Source organism: Aquila chrysaetos, chromosome 3, assembly GCF_900496995.4.
Source record: "Aquila chrysaetos chrysaetos chromosome 3, bAquChr1.4, whole genome shotgun sequence".
Lineage (NCBI taxonomy): Eukaryota > Metazoa > Chordata > Aves > Accipitriformes > Accipitridae > Aquila > Aquila chrysaetos.
This window is the reverse complement of record NC_044006.1, coordinates 38,697,341-38,720,893: the sequence shown is the minus strand read 5'-3', so window position 1 is coordinate 38,720,893 and position 23,553 is coordinate 38,697,341. Positions and strand designations below refer to the sequence as shown.

Here is a 23,553-nt window from a genome sequence, read left to right as displayed (position 1 = left end):
TTACTCCTGCAAACATTTTCTGCAGTATATTTCAATCACGGAATCTTTTTTTAAAAATAGAGTTGAATAAGAATATGCAAAATGCAGTTTTGGATAAAATAAGTTACTTTTAGTCAAACTACTGCACCATTTTGCGAAAGCCCCTTTCATGGCTGTACGTCTATTTGGACTAAGATGCTTGTACAAGTGAAGTAAATACATTCATTTGCTGATGTGGCCCCAACAGTCATTTCAGTTTGCCCCTTGGTGCCAAATGAGTCACAGAGAAGAGAAATGCAGGAAGAAAATTATGGAGTAAAACCCAACGAAACTGTTTGGCATGATAAAGTAAAGGGTGAACATGACCGCTAATGAGAAGAGAGAGTCTTTCACCTCTGGTTGCCACGAGAAATCCTAGCTGGTTGAAATTGTAATAGACAGGTGTCCACTCTCCCATAAAAGATCGCAGCAATGAATATTAATGGATTAATCACATAAATCTTACTCTGTAGTTGCAGAGTTGCCCACTATGTGGACAAGCTGAGTTCACTTCCTAAGTGTATCAGCATTGCAACTTCCACAAACACTATCTATATGTTATCTAATATAAGCCAGTATTTTTTATGACTATGGATTTCAGAACTACTTCAAATAAAAAGCTTCAACTTAAAAAAAAGCATTTTGTGGACCATATCCTCTTCCATCCGTAGCAGTAGACTAGATCCTTGATGAGTCATGCTCATAATTTCCATGTGGCAGGTACAGCCAACTACTTCCACAAAAAAGAACAAACAAACAAAAAATGCAACAGAACTTTATATAATAATATTTAATGCAATTAGGCAGCTGGAAGAAAGGAGGAAAGCTGGCATCTTAGGATCAGCCAAGTTACCTATGTCATAAGTGTATGTTCAGCAGGTCACTAATTTCACAGCTTTCTCCCCAGAGGTATAATTTTTAGGCTTATCACGTGAAGATGTTTAATGTGGGACATGGGAGATAAAAAAAGAGTGGTTCTTGTTAAAGCCCTGATCATTGCAGCACTAGATAACTCCTAGGCATGAGACGGGCATATAATTGTTACCTAGAAGAAGAGTTGGTTGATAAGCAGTTATTTTAGGGATGTGTCTGAATAGAAGCTCTATTAATTTAATAGTACGTAAACCATGATCACAGGACATATAAATCCACAGTTTCAGTTATTTTTACTTGTTAAAAGCAAAGTTACACCAAGTTCTCTCTGAAGTGGTTTGCAACGTTGTTGACTAATTCCCTTCTCTTCCCTTTCCTGACTACTTTTCCATCACCTCCAACCACTGCATTTCTTTCTCAGTCAAAAAAAAAAAAGGATGCTTTTAGAAATACAGAAGTTTGATCCAACGATTCTGGGTGAGGATGAATTTCACACAGCCCAAGCAAAGCTGTACATTATGGTAGAAAACAGCCTGAACCATTGCGGTTAGCACTACAGAGGATTATTCAAGCATTATTAGCTCTCTTAGATGCTCATGCCGTCGAGCTCAAACCGCAGTGACTTGTTACATGGGAATACTTCATCAACAGGACTATCATCTTTTTTTTGACCTGATAGTATGAATAAAATCTACTGATAAAAATTGAAAACATGGAAGAGTTTAAGTCTAAGGAAATGGTTAGAACTGATTGATGACTTGAACTATGTCAAACTTTCATTATGAAACCCAAAACCACATGAAATGTCCTGTTTCCAGTTTCACTGTTAACTCAGAACTCTGCCCAGGTTCTGCTACACTTTATCTAAGGTTCAAAACCTTTTAAGTAAAACTGTGGATCTAATTATGGCCAAACTTGACAGGAGTCAATATTCATTGTACATAAAATACATGCAAAATGTGTGGTTTTGGTGTAAAACAAATTGAAAGTTGGTGGTTTTGGCCGAATTCACTTTTTGTTCTAGGGCTTGTTCCAATCTCAAACTCAGATGATTCTACAATAACAAAGACTAAATGAATGAGTTTTTCACAGTTCTTTTCAGGAACAATTAGCTGTTAATATTCACAGTTCTTTTAAGGAACAAGGTACCTGTTAATATTCAGGCACTAACATAAAAAAGGTTTAGCATATGCAGTGTCACTAAGATAAAGGTCATTTATACATGTGTCAGAGTATGCTTAGTTTAAATGCAGGTAACATAAGGCAAAAGCAAGTCACTTCAAAATGTTACTCCAAGTACCCTGTAAATGTTCAAAATATTTCTCTTGATTAAGAAAAACAGAAAAAAAAAAAAAGGAGAAATGACCAAAAATGCATTCAAGTATTTAATTTATTTATTCGCTAAAACAACTACATTTCTGGATTTCCTGCTAAGTGGCTACAATGGAAAAAAACTGAGATGGAGAGCAGCAGTTGGGAACCCACTAGACTACAATATTTTCAGGGCAAAATGAGGTTAATATTTATGATAGTTCATTTATACTCATGCAAGGACTAGAAGGAAATGCCTGATTAAGTGTGTAAAAATTAGTTCCTGCATTAAATACAAAAATTTTGGGGGAAAGTTTGTATTTTATGTTGACATAACAATAGGTGAGTAAGAAGAAACTGAGGCATGCACATGAAGTTTCCTAGCAGAGCTTCAGCTGTGATAGAAGAAATAACATTTGAAACTAATTATTTTCACAGCATCCGTGTTCATTTCCTTAGGATCTTTTCCATATAATTTGTTTCTGTCAGGTTATACTACAAAAGCCTTCCCGTATTAGATTTTTTTCTTCACAAATGTTGGTAAGATGCTCATGAGAAATTTTGAAATATTCTGCTCCTGAAAAAGATGCGGTGCATTCTCTCAACTAATTTTTCTTTTATAGGTATACAGATGGAAAATCTCCCTGCACTGCACCTGAAAACGTGCTGCTTCAAAGGTGGGTGAAGCCAGGTGAAGAAGTGCTCCAAATTATTGCAGTCATAGAAAAGTAATGTCCAAATCAGCTTATCCCCGTGTTTCTGAAACATGGGCCACCTTCAAATACAAGAATCCCTCAATACACTGCCATGAATGAACTACACAAAAAACCTGTCATCTCACATCTAAGCCTGTGCTTAAAGCTGTTTTAGATATTTTTGTGTAAAAAGAGAAAGAAAACATATTTAGCTCTTCTTTTATTTCATATAAACTGGTTGTTGCTGTGGGCATATCACAAAGGGTTATCATCTTTTTTGCTTGATTTAGGTCTGTGAAAATCTTTCCATGACCAAAAGAAATATTATGCCGAGTCCGTACTGAACTTTTTAATAAAAAGCAGTAAAACAATCTGCTTCATTGTCAAATGATTGAAAGAAATTTAATTAATGCCTTTGGAGGGAAACACCTATATAAGTATCACAATCACAAGAATGTGCGTATATGCATATATGAATACACATGCACAGCCACAGTCTACCCTGTTGCTTTAATGTCATAACACCATAGGCCATGAGCAGCTGAAGGCAGAAGTGAACTCATACAATTTAAAATATTGTCCTGACACAATTTTAAGGTTAAATGACATTGTGTAATTTATTAAAAGATTAAATGCTGGCTTCATCACAGGACAATTTAGCCCTAGAAAAGGAAGGCAGTATAGAAATGCTAGCAGACAAACAAATTAAAAATAGTAAGTTATAAACAGGGGAAAATGAGTTTATGCCACACCAACAAAACCAGAAAGAAACAAAAAAACCCAAACCCCAAAAGCAAAAAACACAAAGATGCATGAAAAGCAGTATGCTATGTTAGATGTTTATCTATACATAAGAGACAGGTGTCACAAAAACAAAACAAAAAAATCACGAAGCTAAAGAGAAACTTTAACTCACCAGTTTCCATCTGTTATATCTGAATTCATGCATAATTGATTATCCATGACTGGTAAGTTCTTTTTTTTCACTAGCCTAACACAGTTTTCTAAACATTATGTGTTAAATCACCACCAAAGTAAAGGGTGTTTGAGAAACCGTAAGGGCAGAATAAAAATTTTTTAATGAAAAATAACATGTCAGTTAATAATAGAACTGACCTATGTTTAAGAGAGAAATTTTAATCATGTGCATATTAAATATTAATAACCTATTCTGTTATTGTTATAATAAGGTTAAGTAAGCTTCTCCATGCTTAAGGAAAGAGAAAAAGTAGGAATATGTAACAGTGAAAAAAAGCGCTGAGAAGCAGAGACATAAGGAAAATGTGTCAACAATAAACAAGAGGAAATGAGAAAGAAGGAAAAGATGAAGGTGGAAACTAATCTCTATGTGTCATTATGACTGCCAGAGTACTGGCAAAGAAGCAGCATCCTTTTATTTCAATTTTAATCATTTCTGAATTTTAATACCCTGCTCCTTTTGTAATTCTCCTGGCATTCCCTATATGCATCCAGCCCAGCCAAAACACCAGTGTAAATTAAATGGCATGCAACCACACCACTGATGTAGTTCTCCCAGTAGAACCAATTGAGTGACCAAAAAGCAGAGAAGGTATGACTACTTTGTGTCCCTGTAGACCACCGGCCAATTAAGTGACTTAATGTTCTTCAATTTCTTTAATTTTGAAAAGAAGGGCAGTGGTTAGGTAACCCAGCAATATAGAGCCATTAAAAAAAAATAAAGCAAGCCAGTAGTAATACAATAATCAGTGACCATCAGGGCCTGGAAAAATGAGTTTGCTCTCACTGGCACTAAGGAGCATCACATGATTATTTAATTACAGCTCTAATTTTTGTCTCGTGGATGGCAACATATCAACAATTAATAGGGCAAATAGAGGAGACTGCATTTTTAAAGAGACAGAAACTATATGAATACTGCTTGGAGATGTAATTTATCAGACAATCTAATGTTTCTTAAGGCATATCTGTCATCATGCCACACATATAAAAAAATTCTCCTAGTTCAATTTTCTCACATGTTATCTATAAAATTATTCTGAAATGCTTAGAAAATAATAACTACACCTATGAGTACGCTAACTGTCAATTTAAGTAGCAATGCAGAAGTCAGTTTCTCGTAGGACATGCAGTCCAAATAAAGCAAGCAGTGGAATCACAAGTTTCAAATGTAAAAATGTTATTATAAAATTATTACATCCTTTATCTTAAAAAGATTATAACAAAATTCTTCAGGAATGGCCAAAACGATTATGGTATTCAGCGAGTCAACTGAAGAAAAAAGAAAAAGAAAGCCAATAAAATACAGTCAATGGGACAGAGATTGATTTTGATTGATTGATTTTACTGTGAGATTTTCTTATAAAGCAAACAAAACTAGGGGCTCAACACCAATATTGTACTGTTCCTGCACAATACTGCTAGTTTAGAAGTGAAAAACAAAACCCGAAAGAGGACATACATATGATCGATTGAAAAGCTCTGCTCTAAAATGGTTGGATGCAGTTCCCATTGTGCCTCGTCCTGCAATGACCGCAGTGCGAAACACGGGGAACTGTGGGAAGTTCAGTGTGTGGAGGAGCACTTTTCGCAAGCTACAAAATTACAGGAATCTGCAAATGTATCAAAAGAAAAACTCTGATTTTATGCACCTGATCTTTCTTGCAAATGTACTGACTTTTCCACAGCAACGTGTGGACCGAGTTATGAACCCCATAAATTTACATTATCCAGAACATGTTTCAGACAATACTCAATATCTGACATGGGAAAGGTAAGCTCCAAATTTCCTCTAAATGTTAAGCTGTACATGTGAAAAACCTACCAAACTACTCCTAGAGATTTTTTTTTAATCTTACTTCTCAATATACAACTTAAACATGCTTTTTCATTTGGTGTTCTAAAATCTATCCTTTGAACAAGCAAAGAAATGCTGAGTTTGGGCCCTTGCACAGAAAAAAAAACCCAAACCTGCTAAACAACAGTTCGAGTATTATTGCAAAAAGAAGTGTAACTACAGAAGAAATACTATTACAATAAATGCCCCATTCCTCCTGAAAATTGTGTAAAATTAAGTTGTTTTCATTGAAGACATGAACATTCTGGATTGGAGATCTTAATCTATAATCTTAAAAAGAAAGCTGGCAAGCAAGAGCTTGCATGTAAAAGTATATATCATTCTTTTTATGCACTAGTTACTATACAGATAACATGTCTCACAAAGACTGTAATTAAATGTCTAGTGCAGAAGTAACACTAAAAAGCACACAGTATTATTATATGACAATGAATCCTTAGAAGCTAAAACTGTCATTTTTTTAAGTTTTAAGATGCCTTTAATTATTCTTGAGACTTCTTACATTTATCAAGGAAGCCCACCTATGATGAAAAGCGTTAATGATTTAAAATCTTTCTAATACGGCTCTCCACAAAAATATTAATTTAATCTTCGATTATAAACATTTTAAAACTCACTCTGCAATTTCTTTCCACTTCATTTTTTGCCTTTGGTCCTTCTGTGAGTTTGTGTGCATGCAGACTCTCTCACACTCTCTCTCCCCTCCTCTCTTTCTGTCTTTTATTTAGTGTATTAGAATTGGAAATACAGGGCGTGTATGATATTTAGGATTTTTCTCCTGTTCATTGAAAATGTTTTTAATTACCTGGCTGTTACAAACAGACACGTATTCTAAGTGCACTTACTGAAAAGGAAATACCTTGGTCATACCTTTGCATGTGGTTTGAGTTCAGAGCAGCAATTCTTTGCACTTGTGCTATACAATGTTTTCCACTCTAGGACTGATTTACAAATATAAAGAATTAATTAATCCTTCAGTGTTCTATGAAACATATATATTACTAATTTTATAGCTGGGTAAATAAACCAGGGGCACATTAAGGCCACATTTATAGAGGGATTGTGTGCTGCAGCTTCCTTTTCTTTCATACGAAGTTGTAAGTGCTGAGCATTTTCGAAATCAGGGTTACAGCATTAAGGATTGCAAACATGGCATGGTCAGTTATTCACCCAAGATCACACATTTTTGTGAGGGCTGAAACCAGAACCAGGACTCCAGACACCAGAAAAGATTACAAGACATGACACAATCCGCCAGGTATATATGATCCGAGTGTATCACCACTTCTTCTAGCGAGCAGCAAGTGGAACGACACACAAATGATTGCTGCTGGCCAAATAAATCCTGTCAGAGCAGGATCCTGGGAAGATGAGATGCACTCGAGGTTTAAAGCACCTCCCTCATCTCCTCAGGTCATATCATGTCATAATGTGCCAAGGGAAAGAGATAGAGCAGATAGTCGCTGGGAGTTATGCAAGGCCAACACAGCTGATAGATGTGGCCCATCCTGATGTTCTGCACCCAGGTGCAGCTGGGGTGACTGAGGTCCATCTGCAGGGGAGCAGACTGTTCTGCCTACCTAACCTGCAGTTCACAACAGAAAAGCACGAGGTGGCGGGAGCTAACTCTTGTGAACCTACAGCTGTGGAGATATCTTTCCAACGAAGCTTTACGACAGCTCAGGGAGAGGAGCTAGTATGCGCTCCGGTGAAGGGAAGCCTTCTTACAGCCTATCCTAATCCCAGCATACACAAATGCACCCAGTCTCACAGGACAATTGATCTCCAAAGAGAGCGCTGCGTATTGGTATTCTAAATAATTAGCTAAAAGGAGACCTTGGCATAAATACTGAGTCTTAGTGTGTCCCTCAGCCTGTCTGAACACCTAACACTGATCCCCTACAAGAACTGTAGAAATGAAGGTCTACCAAATTCTGCAGCGATCCACCAGTGGGCATGGGAGGAAAGTCAGGCCCAGCAAGTTTAAAAAGAGATATTTACAATTCAGACAGTGCCTGAGGTATGTTACTATGCTCTACTACTGTACTCTACTATTACTATGCCATTCCTACTACACTGCACCAGATTACACAGATTAAGAGTAGTTTACAGCTGGTACAAGGCACGAGGACCAGATCAGAACATATGAACGAGATCGGTACTGGCAAGTCTCTTTAAAATTAATCTCTGTCCAAGATTTATACCTACTGAGAGCAACGCAATGCAGAAATCATTAGAAAGTCAACATTTGCAAAGGAACAAAACGGATATCAATTAAGTAATGAAGTGTTGGTGATAACTGTGGTAAGCTTAGATGCCACAGGATGGCAAATGTTTGAAAACGCCTACGTTTTTGAAGGGAACATTATAGTATATCCTTTCTGAAGTAACAGTTACAAGTTGTGGTGGGGGTTGTAGAGAGTTCATGATACTGCTCACATGGGAACTGACATACAAGCTAACTTAATGTTAACTACAATAATTTCAGAATCTGAGGAAAAAAATGGACCTCTCAGGTAGAGGTTATTAATGGAATCCTCCAACGGAGAATTTAGGAAAGCTTCCCGCAAACCGTGGGTTATTCTGACTACGGTTATCTTCAGTTCAAGTGCCAGCTACGCAGACGCATTAGTCCAAGATTAAAAGCAACATCAACAGGGTTTTCTGACATAGACTGCATAAAGTTGCAAGATTTCAGTGTAACAAGCAATAAGAACTATAAGTTACTCTTTAACCGTCAAACTGTTTTACTTTTTTTTTTTTTTTTTTTTTTTAGAATCAGTAGCAACTTTGTGACAACTAAAGTTTAAAAAATGCACTTGATTGCATAGTGACAGATTTGCAGAACATTTTTCATCACACACACATATGTGCTTTCAGTTATTAATAAAATGCTTCTGCCCTTAATCTGCCATTGCCTGAATATACAATTTCAGTGACTTGGATAGACAAATACTGTTAAGGAATTCTGTTTTCCCTGTTTGAGATGCAATTCAAATACATCAAGTAAAACTGAATACTATGTCTTTAAAACTGGCTTCTGCATGCCACAGAAAGGAATACGGATTCACTTTTCTATTAAGTTCCTCTTGGATTGGAATGATAACAAAACTTTCTTTTCTTCCTTACTACCACCCCCTGCTCCCCCCCTTCCTTTTTTCCTCGTTTTAAACAAGGAAGAGCCAGCTGCCCTGGATAACACCACAGGTAGATATTAAAATGGAGACAGCCATTATTTAGTGGCGACAGGAATATAAATACATGCAGTAACCTATAAACTGGTGTTTACTTCAGGAAAGTAAGTCATATTTTTCCTCTGATTGCCGTGCTGTCAGTTTAATGCAGCGTAAATAAACAGTAGGTGCATGATAGCTTTAAGTAGAAAGTGTTCATTCCACAAGAGGAGCAGATTACTGAAGCCTGATGCCTATAATGGCAAAAGCAGAACTTCCATTTTACCTGAAAATATAGCCTCCTGTGCTAAGAGACTTGTGGCTTTTCTATTAAATTAATTTGTCAGAATTCTATGAAAAATATTACGTACTCAAAGAACTTTACCAAAAACATTCATTTTTGCAGCCCTCAACTTGAACCATTTGAAAAAACAAAAGCCAATCACTCCTCTGTAATTTCATCATCCCATCGCTCTAAATGAAAGCTTTATATAATCAACCTAATATAACAGAAAATAAAATGATATATAGAATTGCCCATACTTTGAGTTATTTTGTTCTTATAAATATATTCCCTGACTGAAAGTAAAAAAATTCCCCTTTGGAAAAAGCAATGATTTCTGAGAAGATTGTATATACACTCTACATCTATTAACATAAATTATAAGAAAGTAAAATGTTCCAGATGTGTTTAAACTGTTGTAGAAGGAAAGTTTGTGGCTTCATCGGACATATATTAAATATATCTAGAGAGAGCAATGGCAGTTATATACAAGAAAGCAATAAAATGCTTCAGTAGTATCTATGTTAAAATAGCGTAGTTCCTACAAATATAACTAAAACATTTCAGAAGTCATACTTACTCCAGTTTTAATTCAGAAATCTACTTTTAATATATTTTTCTATATATTGCAGATTATTTTATTAATAATCTCCTTGATTTTTTTTTCCAAATACAGCTGGAAACCTGAAAAAGGGCTTCAAATTAATCTGACAATGCTTAGATTAAAAAATAGGAGACAATAAAGAGGTAACAATACTTCCAAAAATTGAGTGGTTGACACAATTAAAAGATTTTTTTTTTTTCCAAGAACACCTGACTTCACCTGATCATCTTCTAAAGAGCAGTCACAAACGTTTAAACCCCTCTCTCTCTACCCCAAACCTGAAATGTAGGATGAGTTAGTACTTATTCAGGACTTTCCTACTCTAAAGAGGTTTTTGTGCTGAAGGGGTGGATGTGCCCACGTTCCCGGCAGGACTGAACGTGGCGGTGCCCGTGGGATGCTGGCAGGGCTGCAGGCAGGGCTGGCGCTGCCCGCCCTGCCTTGGGAAGCACAGCAGCAGAGGGCAGGTGCTCATCAGCTGACCCGCTGGGCCTACGCCGTAAACCAAAAAGGTGCCCTGCTCGCGTACAAGCTCGGGCTATCGTGACAGACCCTCTCTGCTTCTCGTTCTGCCAAAGCACTATGTCCCATTAGCGAGTTACAGATTGACTCTGTCTGCTTTACAGTGCTTTCTCGGGAGCGCGCAGCAGCAGGTTAGGGTCCCTGCGTCGCGAAAATAACAGGAGAAGAGAAACTGCGAGAGTTACTTTCCTATTTAAAGTATTAAGAACAAAGTATATAAAAAGGAAACGGACAGTTTTTCAAAGTGTACACACAAAAAGCATTCCATTTAAATATTTTTTGTTCCAGTAAACTCTTTTGCATACAAAGGACTTATTTATTACATATTTGAACTTGTGGGAAAAAGGGAAGGAATGCACTGATTCCTGAAATAACTCTACAGTCTTTTTGGAGACTTCACTCTTCTGTGCTCTTGTTCTACTCAGAACAGTTTTATTCCAGGGACGGAGGAATTCCTTGGAGTCAGTTGTTTCTTTTCTACTCGCTGTTTATATTCAAGAGTGGGCATACATAGCATACTAGCCAGTGATTTTAATGTCTCTTCTATTGCCTTATTACGTTATGTGTGCTATCTGTTTAGATGCATGCTTGTACGTGAACATGTTGCATTTTCTGCCTGCTCATTTTGTTACCTACTCTACGTTACTACAGATTTCTGTGCAAACCATTGCTTTGACTTGAAAAGCAAGGTGATACCAGTAACAACCTCAAAAAGAAAATGAATTAGAAAATGAGTGTATGTATAAATGTATTAAAGAGCATATAGGAATATGGGGCTGAAAAAGCACTCTCAAATTCTACAAATAGTGCTGCAGAGTAATTAGGAGATACCAATTGCAGAGAGCATCCTACATTCATGTCTACAGTCTACGCTTACTGTTTCAAGTTGTTTTTGAATGGTGCGCCTGACTTGACACATTTCTATCTGGTGATTGTGTTAAATGCTTGAAGAGATAGTGAAATATCCAAGCATTCCTTGTGCTAACTTACAGCTGAAATTTTACACTTATTGTAACCTTTTCTAACAATGTGAGAAAAACAGAGTAAATATATTAAATTTGTTTCACAACAGATGCTTAGGTTGTTAATATTTAAGATGCCTATTCATGCTATTCCTGTCTGCACATTTGTCAAAAATGTAAGCTTGAATGCTAATGTTTGCCAGCAGACTACAGCAGACAAATATACGAATGCACTGTACCAAAATAATATAAAGTAGAAGCAAGGGACTGCTGCTAACTCCCACCCCGGTAGCATGGACCAGAATGAAAGACCATACGCCCCGGAGTCTCTGCATCTGAATTTGTGAATTATTTCCACGGAAGCGCTGCGCTCAGTGGGACTGACTAAAACCAGCGGAGAGCTTTTGTCAGTTTAAACTCATTTCAGCTTAGGAGCTGGTGCAAAGTATTTCATCAAACTTGCATTTTAGCGAAGTTTCTCTCGCAGTTAGAGAAGCCCGGAGACTGCCAGGGGGAAAACTCCGGACCGGGCAGGTGCCTGTCAGGAGCGCTCCCCCGGGCAGCCAGCGGAGACGGCGACAAAAGGACGGCGGTGTGAGCAAACCTCGGGTGGCGGGTTTGGAGACGGAGCGGAAAAAATAAAAAATAAAATCCTGGAGCACAGAGGCGAGTTCCTGGCACTGCTCCCCGTGACCGCGGCACCGCCGGGTCGTGCCGCGGGCGGGCGGGGGGGGGACGTGCCGCCCACCGCCACGGGCGCGCCCCCGGCGGGGCGATCCGCCGCTGCCCGCCCGCCCGCCCGCGCAACCCCCGCGCCCCGCGGAAGCTCCAGCCCGTGCCCCCCCCCCCTTCCCGCGCCCCCCACGCCCGCTCCGACCCGCAGCTTCGCCCCCCGCCGTCGGGGCTGCCGCCACCCCGTCGCCCAGCGCCCGCCGCTGCCGGGAGGCGCGCGGGGCCGGGGAAGAAGTTTGCCAAACTTTTAGGTTTTTTTTTTTTTTTTTTTTTTTTTTCCTCTGCCCCCCCCCCCCCCCACCCCCCGCCGCTCCCCCCGTGTCGGCGGCGGGTGAGGCGGCGGCGGCGGGCAGGGGAGCGGAGCGGGGCCGGCGGCCGCCAGCGGCGCGGCGGCAGGTGTGAGCCCGTGCCGGCCGGGAGGCTCCGGCAGCGGCAGCGCCAAGCGGAGCCCCCCCCCCCCCCCGCCCCGCGCCTCCCCCCCCGCCCGCCCGCCCGCCCTCCCGGGTCGGCACCGCCGGCCTCGGTAAATCAGCACGGCGGGTGCCCCCGGCACGGCCCCGTCCCTCCCGTCCCCGAGGAGCGACGCCGAAGGAGCGGGACCGACTCACTCATGGGAGCGCGGCGGGCGAGGCCGGCGACACCTCCGGCTTCCGAGGCGCCGGCGAAGTTAATTGCACTGAAGTTCAAGTTGTCTTTTCACCCATCAGGAGTGGGCGTTTAAAGGAAGGAGAGCGAGGAGGAGGAGGGGGAGGGGGAGGGGGGAGAGTCTCTCTCGCTCTCGCTCGCTCTCGCACACACACACACACACACACGCACGCACGCACACGCATGCACGCGCGCACACACACACACACGCCCGCCCGCTCGGCTCCGCTCCGCTCCCGAGCTGCCTCAGCAAGGAGGAGCCCGGACGGAAAACACCAGGGCAGCAAGGTACCGGCGTGGGGCAGCCCTGCCTCTGCCTCTGTCTGTGTCTGTGCGGGTGTGCGTGTGTGTGTGTGTGCGCGCGTGTGTCTGTGTCTGCGCCCCCCCCCGCCCGCTGCCTCGTACGGCCCCTTCGGGCGGGGAGGTGCGCGCTGCCCCCGGGGAGGGGGCGGCGGAGCCGTCGGGGCAGCGCGGCGGCGGGAGGCCGGCTGCGGCCCGGGGCGGGGGGGGGAAGCTCCGCGCCCCGCGCCGCCGCCCGCTCCACGCCTGCTGCCTCCTGCCTGCGCGGCGGCGGGGGGCTGCGGGGGTGGGGGGGACCGAGCAGCGGCTGGAGCGCGGCGGCTGCGTGTCTGTGTGTGTGCGTGTGTGTGTGCGCGGCGTCTCCTCCGCCCGCTCCCGGCCCCGCGTGGCGGTGGGCCTGACTTGGTGGAAGTGCCTGGGGCGGGGGGGGGGGGTTGTTGTGGGTTTCCGTGTGTCCATCCCTGCCGCCCCCCCCCCCGCCCTGCGAGAGGGGCCGGAACCCTCTTCCGCCCTCGCATTGCATTCCCGGGCACCGCGCCCCCCGGCCCCCTCCCCACTCTCCCGCTTCCCTCCATCCTTCCCCCGCTTGTTTATTTCCACACCTGCCCCCGCGCCCCGTGGTCGCCCCCCCGCCTCCGCTGCTCCCCGGGCCCCAGCGGCGGCCCCTTTCGGCAAGCAGCGCCCCACGGCCACTAGCGTTTTGAGGCAGAAGCTCCGCGACCGCGCTGGTGGCCTCCGCGGGACGGGGGTGCCCGGGGTGAGGACAGGCATCCCCCGCGGGTCGCTGCCCGCCCGCCCGCCGCCGCCGCCTGGCAGCCCCGCTGCCCCGTCGGGGCCGGGTCCCGGCGCGTATCACCCCCGGTTCCCTTGCCTGGTGTTTCACCGGGCACCACGTGCTTCTCAGTAACGCTGTCTGAGAATTGCCTTTATTCGTGTAACTTCTCCTTGGGGAGGGACTTGTTCTCTCTTCTTTTGTTTTTAAGACCTTCTTTCCCATCTTTGCTGATGCAGGATCTGGAAGTGGAGTTCCTGGAAAGTGAACCTGGCAACGAGTGCAGATTTCCCTGAAAGCTGAGGCTCTTTCTTATTCCCTAGGAGACTGAGAAGAGAGGGGACCCTGGATGTCAGCCCCATCTCCGGTTTTTTATTTGTCTTGACTTTGAGGCAGATTTCCTCTTTCAGCTCTGGGAATTGACAGGTACAATTCCTGTAGGCACCTTTTCATGTCTCAGAAACAAGACCAAGACCGTGAAGTTGATAACGTCAGTGCTTTTCCTAGTTAACCAGTGGTACGCCCTTCTATTAATTGCTATTAGAAAGTGCAACCTTGTAGCACAGTTATTGAATAATCATTAATCCACGGAGGATGCACAAGCCCAAAGGTTAATAATAAGAATAACAATTAATAATATTGACCTTGCCAGTGGGGAGAGTATTTTCGTCATAGTTATTAAAAGGCACTCCTATTTATATGTCATACAGTGGTATAAATTTGGACCCAACATGTAGAGTACCAAATTACTGCAGCAACACCAGAAATTACTTTACCCCATTATCTCCATGTTATCAGGCCTCTGACTTTTTCTCCCTTTAAAATGTATCATCCACTACTCTCTCATTTTAAAGAGAAATGCTAAGTCTTTAATCAATTCTGACATTTCCACTAGAAAATAACATCGAGCTCTCTTATACAGATAAAAATTTATTTGCCTGCAGCTGATCTGTTGTAGTGTTTTGGACCTATTCATTTCTCAGAGAGGACTTAGCTTTTTATGGTCTTTAGGTACCACAGGGTAATAAATAGAAAGGCAGTACAAAGGGGACATTCTCACTTTGTAGGTCCAGCTATCCGCTCCCTAGAGCTGCCTGCTCGCGCAGCTATTCTGACTGACTGACTGACTGACTGACTTAACCTTCTTTCTATTGTCGAAGACCCATCTCCTTTATTTGTATCACACTTTCCTGGCTGGCTGGTCAGTAAGTCCTAATAATAATCACGTTTCATGTCTTAGAAATCTAATAGTCAAGTTACTCATTCTTATAAATTACAGCTAAGCTATTTGGGTTAGTCGTGTTATCCCCACTTTAAAGGCAGGGAAACTGAAACAGGAAAATTAACACATTTGCTTGAGGCCACACATGGATTTAAGAGTAGATCCAGGACTGGAACTGAATTTAGACCAAGCTCCCTCTTAAAGATCCTCAAGCGCGCTATGGAAAACGCTTCTTTAACAAAGAAATGTAATATAAACATTATTTTTCATCAATTTTGTATATTAGTCAAAATACACACACTTTTTTTTACATCACATTTCCTATTCTAAAGGTAAGATTTATCCAGCTTTTTAAAAAGTGTGGTGATACCTTTCAACTACAGAGGGCTGTTTACTTTGGAAACAAGAAACATATAATATGAGATTGTGAGCAGTAATGGGAACAGAATTGCTCGTTATTAGGTTACTGTAAACAGTGTTTGCTGGATGTTACGGGCCAACAAAATATAACGAGAAGTCCGGCATTAGCGTAGATAAGGTGCTATTGCTTACCTAGTGTGCACTGGTTTTCACCATAATGCTCCTTCAGTGCTTTCAGTATCAAAATACTTAGCATGGGTCTAAACACTGAAAAGCATATGGGAGAACCATATACTGTGTTTGAGAGTTATGGTTTATGTCATTAAGCAGTGAGTTTTACCAAGTTGTGTCATTCATGTCAATGAAGCAAGATGTATATTGCCTGCCCTTTAGCTGCGGCATGTCATCAAAGCTGTATTATGGTATGACTGAGTGCAGATGGCATGCCTAAAAAGCAGGTGTACAATGTAACTTTCCCATTACTGACACGTAGATATTTCCTCTTCCTCAGTGTCCACCCCCAGATGTTTGCTTGCCCAACCTTCTACAGGAACTACAGAAAGTCCTGCTCATCCTGCTCATCCCTAATGGCTGGAATTGTACAGTCAAAACCTATACAGAACAAGTGTTCACATATATTTTTATGTATTTATGCTGACAGCTCCATTGTGAGCTTTTTTAGAGTCCTGATCTGAGGGAAGTGGGTGCAGATCTCATTCAAGTAATCATTCTCCAATACCATTACATTACCTGCCAAAACTGAAAGTGGCATATGAATCACAATAAGCCACTCATGAATTTGTGGATTTAGAGCCTGCCAAGGAACACCAGAAATCCACATGATTTCAAAGTCCCATGAGTTTTAGGGACTTTGAACAATGTGTAAAAGTACATTTATCCAAAGGCCATCTTATTGATGACCCATCCTATAAGGACTACAGACATAACCAATTCAAGTGAAGGACAACATTAACTGAAAATATTTCTGTTCAAATCTTTCAAGTGAGGTAGTGAAAGTGGTGAATCTGCTAATTGAAACCATGTCAGAGACCCTTCCTGAGGTGCCCCTTATTGAAGTGCTACTGTGACATAATGATGTGGAAATATGCTTTTGTGTGAGAAGAGCTATTGGATCTTCTGGGAAATATCACAGATGCTTTCCAGTTCCTTTCAGACATGTAAATATCTTTATGTTTAGACATGAGTTGAGTGGGGTGGGAAGTGAAGCCGAGCGAGGCGTGGAGTGGGGTTAAAAGCATCCACATAGATCCAGGAACCAAGTAAATACATGTGAGGTTTTTTTTCTGTATCTGAGGTTAGCTAGGGCTTGAAATGAAATGTCCGTTATTAACAAGAAGCTCTGCATGAATGTATGCATACTTGAGAGTTATATTGACCCATAGTTGATAGAGAAGGCCATCTTCTGCTTGAAATTACAGATGATCAACAGAACTCTCAGTAATGCTCAGATACTTAGGTTGTTCCCAAGTAATACGTACCTTATCAAGTATGGTTTATTTCCAGCTTGTAGTATATGGCTAATGCTACAGCAGTGAAAAACACTACATGCCACCTAGCACTTCTTAACGATTGCTTGCTTTCTTCATGGTTTGCTTTAAGCTAAGCACTTCAGAAACTGAAAATAACGTTTGAGTCGTTTTTTCCCCCTTACAATACAAAAACAGCAGCATAAGTTTTGTAATCTACTTATATGTTAGTACTTGTGAAACATAGCAAAAAAGCCTGCTTACTAGCATGGTCTACACATAGCTGTCTCAGCAGCTTCATGAAATATGAAGACTTGGTTTGAGTAACTATGTTCCAACCGGTATTAGCGTTATCTGTTGTAGATGAAAAAGGCAGTGAACAAATACAACCATGCTGGAGTGGCCTTCTGTGCATATTTTAAATGCAAGTGGCCATTATCAGCTGTACCATAACCTTGTCTGATGTTTCATCTCGCTGGTGGCTTAGTAGAAGACACTCAGATGACTTTTTCTGAATGTGGCTGCTGCTTTCAGTGTATTTCTGCAGTCTTTTGATTATTTTACTCTTTGTTGGTTACACACCTATCTTCTGGGCTTAGGCCTATGCTGCCTCACTATCTGAATGCCTCTCTTGAAAATTTGTTCACTGAAATGGGCATCACGTCAATAATAACAAATTAATCTGTCCATCTCCAGACTGGGTTAAGTTTCCTCCAATCATTCACTGAAGGTTCATGTTTCCAGGTCCTGATGCTACAGGTACCTCTATCCGTTCAGCTTCTCTCCAAGGTGATAACTACTTTCTGCTCCACATCTCTGTTACAGGAGATCTTTTGATTACCTATAAAAGTAAACTGCATCCTGTAGATTTCCTCTTAAAACTTCAGCTTTACGGAAGAGAAGATCAACTTGCTGCAGGTGCATCAGTGACATCAAGCTCGCTTCTTTTTTGCCTGACTGCCATCTCCATCTTCTGTCAGTCTAAAATTATCATTTTTGAAAGGACTGAAGGAGTTGTATTAATATTTGTGTGAACCATTTTTCTTGCACATTGTCTGTTCTTTTCTTCTTCCCCTTGGTGTCTGGTTCGTCTTGGCAGCTTTTAAAAATTCTGTTGCCTCTAGTGAGGGACTGCCAGATTAAACCAGTGAAGAGAAACCAGGTGACTGTCTACTTTTACAAATATAGGTTGTGTATAATAAATTCAGGTTTTACATCTATGCAAATTAAATCATCATATGATTCTGACTACATGCATTTTTTATCAAATATGGCGTATATTTCACAAATTATATTTAACTTATAGTCATGTTGCTATTCTGAATACCTAGCTGGGAGTTACAAGGTGTGCCACTAGATCTTAGTAAATAGGCTTATGAAAACAGAAGAAATAAGAGAAAATCACCTTTTTTTCTCATATTCCTGGTAAGTCAGTGGAAAGGCTTTTCCTGCTATAGGTGATGATATAAAAACCTCACCACTAAGCTGTTTAGAGACACAAGTACATCTTGTTACTAGAAATGTAGAGATTTTGTAAAGGCCTAAGCAGAACATGCCCAGAATAAAGAAGTTCTAGAGCAATGTGTCTTTTGGTCTGGAGTTTACTGCATCTAGTTAGTAAGGCCTTCCGCTAATGGTTCTGTCATGGAGTGGAAGACATTAGTCACAATGTCAAAATAAACATTTTACTTCCGCAAAATTATATTTTCACCTCAGGAATATTGTGAAGTGAAAATAGGATTTAGCACAATTCTTCCTTGGGGGTTTATTGACAGACGGGGCAGTTTTAGTGTAAGGCCCTAAGCCTTGCAATACGATCCCCAACCATAGGTGCACGATACTTTGAATAATCAATCTGTCAGCTGAGCTATGACAAGGATTATGCTGTGAAGGTAACAACTCAATGGTTTCACTCTTAATTGTCCTCGGCAACTGCTGCTGGTTTTTTCATAAATAAAATGATATTTTGGTGAGCACAAAGATGTCTCTGTCAATACTTGTATTTTGGTCAATAAGAGGGTCTGGATGGTGTGAAACGTGGGACTCAGTGGAATTTAAGCATGTGAACAAACAGGTGTGATTCGGAAAACGTCTGCTAAGCAGTTGCCTAAACCTCAAAGCGCTACATTTGCCTCTCATGATTCATGCCTTGGAGTTAGTTCCTTTTCCACCTGGGACTCCCGAGCAGCCTTTCAGGAGTGCTCATGCGCAAGTCCTCTGGACCCCAGGACCACCAACGTTCCTCCACCCAAGTGTCCTGGTTGACTTGACCTCCTGGCCACTCCTGGAGCATGCCCCAGACTCCCTGACACAACTGGCTTCTTGACAAAATGCAGCAGAGTCACAGTGGTAAAGATGGTACTTACTCCCAGGACTATTTTTTTTTTTTTTTGGAGGGGGGTGTTGTGTGTATTCCACAGCAATTTAACATAGCGAGGACAGAAATAATCCCGAGAAAACTCTGCGTGTGCCCTAGCCCTGGGAATAACCTAAACATTAGATTATGATCTAAGGAATCTTGAATTAGTTTGTGCTCAAGGGCACTGTTTCAGCAGAAGGGTCGAGACTGCCTTTTTTAAAATAACCATCAGCCTGATGGTCAGAGTCCTCCCTGGGGTGAGAGGAGTTGTGAATTGGGGCCTTTCAGGGCAGGAGAGATGAATCCCATGATTGTGTGAGTGCTCTAATCACAGAGTTGTTACACAGAGGGAGATGGGAAGCCAGCTTCTCCTCCAGCTATGTTTTAATAAAACATAAGTTTTGAAGGAAAGATCACAGGAACCTATTTTCATAAAAAGAATCAGGGTGTAGATACTGAGTGGATGGAGGCATCTCTCAGACAGCCCTGGGTAAAGCCCTGTCTTTAGAGGTAACCCTCAGGTAGAGCCCTGGCTTTAGAGGGAGGCAGGATTTTAGATTTGGGAAAAAAACTCATTTTTTTCCCTGGTTAATTCCAGTCAGCTTATGTTGAGGTCAAGGCACACTGTGCTGGCTTTTTTCCAGGCCGCCCGGGTGTCTCTCCATGTGCACCACAGGAAAGTCACTCTTTCTGGATACCTGGTAGGGGACCATGGGCCGAAAAATTCAATGTTGGAGCACCAAAGTTTTTGGAGTGCCAGAATCCTCTACAGGATTAGGCCATAAAACATATAAATCAGCATCTCTTTATTCATAAAAGACGGTTTCATATTAACACCAGTACTTAGTATCTGCTGTAATTGTTCTCTCAGTAGGGTTTCTGGTCCATTTTTATTTTGTGTCACAAAGGACAGCACAGGAAACTGTTGGATTGCATATTATTTGTAATGAAAATTCTCACTGTGAGTGATTCCCATTAGAAGCTGTAATGGCTAGCATGGCTAGACACTTATATTGGTTTGAGTCCTGTGGGATACAAGGTTAGAATTATATTTTTATGGAATTTAACTAAACTAAAATGAAAATACATACTAAAATTTTGACCTTTTTTAGGAAAAGGGTAATGATATTCAAAGATGCTTATTCCTCCTCTAAAAGTCATTTCATTTTACCTACTTGCAAACTTCCAAAATCAGGGGATAATATATTCCTCCAAAAAAAGGTAACAACATGACGGCAGTCCAGTGCACCGATTTCCCCTGCCATGGCATATCTGACTGCTTTTGCCACATATAGGATGTATGGGCACAATTCAGACAGTCTGTCCCATGCATGTTTCCTTCCCCAAACCTGCTTGATACAACTGAAGAGGAGGTTACAAAGCTGCCCTGGAACCCTTCCATTTGTGATCTGCATCCTGCAATATGGAATATTCTAAATATCATGGGCTTTCCCTAGCTAACAAGCTGGTTATTCTGGCTATGCATGAAGATACAGATTTGGGTCTTAATTAACATCTGTAGTTTAATCAAACCATTTATGATCCTGAGAAATCTGAACTGTAGACTTTCTGGTTTTTCTGATGACAGAGAAATACCATAAACAAAAAGGAACTAAAATAATGGTTTAGTACATAAAGCCTTTGCACCAGCTATTTTGTGGAAAACTGGGAATGCCGAAGATCATATTTTTCAGTGTCTGACAAAGATTTTAAAGATAATTGACATGAGAATAATACATTAGGGACCTCACAAAAGTTTTTGGCGTTTAAGTTTAAACAACATTCTATTTAATTTTACAGGGACTAACTCTCCTGCAGTGACAATGCTGTAAATCTCCAACTAGGCCCAGTTTTTTATTATAAGAGACGTTGGCCCAAAAGAGAAAATCTGGAATAAATTGCCATGAAAGTGGATTGGCCTGTTTGGTCTGGTGACCTAGTGAAACAGTCCAGGACTTTATAATCTTCAATGCAGACAGGTCTTCATTGTTGAAGGAAGCAGGAAGTGTAAAGAGGGCTGTAATTGCATATTCTTTAATAAGAAATATAATTGTTGCTTTCTGCAAACAGAACTCAGACAGATTTTAATAGTGTGCACACATTGAAAAGCCTGTGAAACACACCCTTCTACCCTAATTTGTTCATATACATTGATATATTCTAATGTATTTACAGCCTCTACAAATGTAGTCCATGTCGAACATTTCTGATGTGCAGGTTCCTTACTCTTTTTTTCCTTTTAGATTGACTATGTTTTAGAGAAATAGAATGGAGCAAGATTCAGTAAGAGAAAAAAAGGTCCAGTAGATGTGGTGGTTTTGATATTTTGAAGTTTCTGTCTTAAAATAAGTGTTTATCATTGCCATGATTATAGTGGTCAGTCTTTGCTGCAATGTCAGGGCCATACCATCTTTCATATTCATTGAAATAGTTCCAGTTGTACAACATGTTTTAAAAAAAACCCCAAACCAGTACTGTATTTTGTTTCAGGAAACTTCAAATTAGGAAAGTACATCTGTGAAGTGGTATAATTTTCTTTGCTGAATTTGAAGAGATCACATCTTATGTTAAACTAACATCAATAAAAATCTTGGTCAATATGAGGAAAAGTGGTGTTGTGCAAAGCCTATAGTAACTACTGAATATGAAGTTCAGCAAAAGCAGACATGAGCTTCCTCTAACACAGCTTTACCTTTGGTGGCTTAGATTCAGTTCTTATTTCTTCATGTTGTATACTCTTGCTGTAGTCATTACAAAACAAATGGTCTTAACTGGCATTAGTTGTATGGCTTCTCATGAACCATGGTAACAGGCTTGAGATTTATGAACGATTGTTTAGTTTTCATCAAACTCCCTCAATCTGTAGATCTAAGCAAAATCATGCCATATGTTGGAAACGAGTTCAGTAGTGACTGTCCTTCAGCAGCTGTGCTAAATTTGTATTGTTCTGCAGCACCATTGACAGCTTTTTTCAGGACAGTTGAGATCACAGATATATATTAAATTATTTTAATTTCCATTGAGTATCATATTTTAAAAGCCTTGAATTCTTCTTTCTGTGAAATGTGAAGTTAGGAAAACATTAGCTTTTCAGCCCAGGAGACTCACGCCTTCAGTTTATTTGTAGAAAAGATACACCATGGATAGTGGACTTGTAAGATTCTCCATGATGACCTGACTAGAATAATAATCAGCTCAAAAATGTTAAAGGTTTCAGACTTTGTACCCATAAAGCTCATGTATTTTTTTGTTTTACTAAAAAAAAAAAAAAAAAAAAAAAGCAGCTGCATTCTTTTGTAAATCTGACATTGGCTTTAGAATATAAACGCTCATCTGATAGTAACTGTTGTGTGTTCATCAACTCCTTTTATATCTTCCACTAATCAGTCACCCCCTGATAAAGGCTTCCATTGCTCAGGTGACCTATGTGTGAAGTATCCCACTTTAGTCCCCGAGGGGTAGTCAATATCATCTATCTGATCAAGGAAGAGTAGGACAGTCTGCAGTATCTACTGATGATATTTACACAACTGAGGTTTAGAAAGAGATTTTATTAAAAAGGATATCTGCAGAAAGAAGAAAAGGACCACTACTGTTTGTCATAGTTCATACGACTTGTCTTTTTTAAAACCGCACATCGAGGTAAGTTGTATCTGTGCAAGCAGGAAAATGAAATCGTGGTTTGCTACTGCTTGGCAATATTCATGCAGTGAGTCAAGTCAACAATACTGAGGTTGAGAAGAACACAAACCAAGGAGGTTGCCCATGCAAATGATACATCCTGGTTGCTTCCTCATGAACTCTTCCATGAAATCTTGCTGCACCCATCTTGATTGCATATGCTAATCCTGGCTTCTTAATTGACTCATAACAGATTTATCTGGATTTCCAACTTCCTCTTCTCTTTAGAATGTTAATTAAAAGAAAAGCGATTACGCTTAAGATATTCATGACAATAACAGAGTTTTCTGCTAGAGGTGTTCAGAGCCAAATTTTGCTTTTATTTATAAGGGACTATTTAAAATCAATGAGCTCGAGTCTGTTTTGTGCTAGGGACCTTTGGATATGCACAGAGCAAAAAATGGCCTTAGCAGGAATGGAAGACAGTTCATATAGTATATTTTCTAAATTTTACCTCATACAGTAAAATTGAGAAAAAGCCCCCAGCTTTTAGAATAAAACATATATAACAAGTCAAAAGCCAGTTTGTTTGGATGAAAATGAGCCCAGAAGTGCTCATGCAGACTTGTGTATTCTCCCTTTCTTCCCCTAAATCAGTCACTGTCACTATGAGGCCTGCAGAAGTAGGAAAAGGAGGGCTTTGATATTCTCCGTATGGAATACAGAGATTTTGAGTCATGTCCCTAGCATAAACAGATAATTGTCCTTTCTTATTTCT

The 23,553-nt window shown here is 41.0% G+C and overlaps 1 protein-coding gene across 1 annotated transcript in view; it reads right to left on the bottom strand.

Moving 5' to 3' along the window:
• SATB1 (SATB homeobox 1) overlaps positions 1-12,945 on the bottom strand; it is a 94,149-nt gene extending 81,204 nt beyond the window's left edge. The window contains exon 1 of the mRNA XM_030009228.2: positions 12,618-12,945. The gene's annotated coding sequence lies outside the window, so the exon portion shown is untranslated. The remainder of the gene's footprint in view (positions 1-12,617) is intronic.
• Positions 12,946-23,553: the final 10,608 nt, after the last annotated feature.